At 42.1% G+C, this 1,105-nt stretch overlaps 1 pseudogene; it reads right to left on the reverse strand.

The window, feature by feature from the left end:
* Positions 1-8: 8 nt before the first annotated feature.
* Positions 9-643, reverse strand: LOC111786018 (annotated as a pseudogene).
* Between the last annotated feature and the right edge of the window lie 462 nt (positions 644-1,105).

Below are 1,105 nucleotides of genomic sequence, written 5' to 3' on the forward strand. Positions count from 1 at the left end.
TTACCTTTGGATGCAGCGTATGCGATAGTGGAAGCGACATCAAGCCTACAACAGAGGACATGAACACAATGCTTCCATTACCAGAAGCTTTCATAAAAAAATGAGCGAGTTGGCTAAAATGAAATGAGGCCCCAAAATTGGTACTCATTACACTCGAAAGCTCTTCCTCTGTAACGTCCACGGTGCTTTTGTGCGCCCATATCCCAGCATTATTCACCTGAAACACCTAAAAAAACAGAGCCTCATACTGAAACACTTACATAACCATTATGAACAGACCATTTTTTTCATTTTTGTTACCAAAATGTTGAGGCTGCCATTGAACACGGTTTCCATCAGCTGCTTCCTCTGTTCTCTGCTATGCACATCGCACACAGACCCACTTACATTGAGGCCCATTTCTTCCCATTCTTGTAGGCATTTGTTCAAATCGCCCTGGCTTCGCGAGCATGTGTGGACAATGGCACCAAATGCTGCAAGTTCTTCCACCGTGGCTCACCTGAAATAAATGAGTTAGAACAGAGACACCAAAAGGGAAAGGAGGAGCTGGAAATTATGAGTACCCAATGCCGTGGGTTCCGTCGGTGACTAGAGCGGTCATCCCCTGAAGCGACCATCTTTGATCTCTGCCGGTGTTCGCCATGGCTGCTAGGATTGATTGAGATATGGAATTTGGGTTAGCNAGCGAAGATCTAGAACCAAGATTTGGAACCTTGTTCTAAATTGAGTCACTCCACAATCTAACTTGATCAAGGCTTGATTGAATGGCTCGGGTGCAATTCTACAACAAGAATTGCTTGAAACTTAGAAATGGCAAATATGATGCTCGGATTTCTAAGGGAAACGTCTCAATTTGAGATCTGAATTACATTCATCCACGAATCTAATTTTTACATAACATATTGTGGGTATTTATAGTCTCCCGACAAAAGACGTTTGTGGACGGGATTTCGAGATGTTTGTGGACGGGATTTATTCCCGATCCCCTTGAATCTCCACAAAGAATAAGTCAATTTGACAATTTGACTTTTACATAATGTATCAAATTAAACATAGTTTTTTTCTAACAAACGTTGATGTGCTTGAGTGGCTAATGCAGTAGACT

This window comes from Cucurbita pepo, unplaced genomic scaffold, assembly GCF_002806865.2.
Source record: "Cucurbita pepo subsp. pepo cultivar mu-cu-16 unplaced genomic scaffold, ASM280686v2 Cp4.1_scaffold000928, whole genome shotgun sequence".
Taxonomy (NCBI): Eukaryota; Viridiplantae; Streptophyta; class Magnoliopsida; order Cucurbitales; family Cucurbitaceae; genus Cucurbita; species Cucurbita pepo.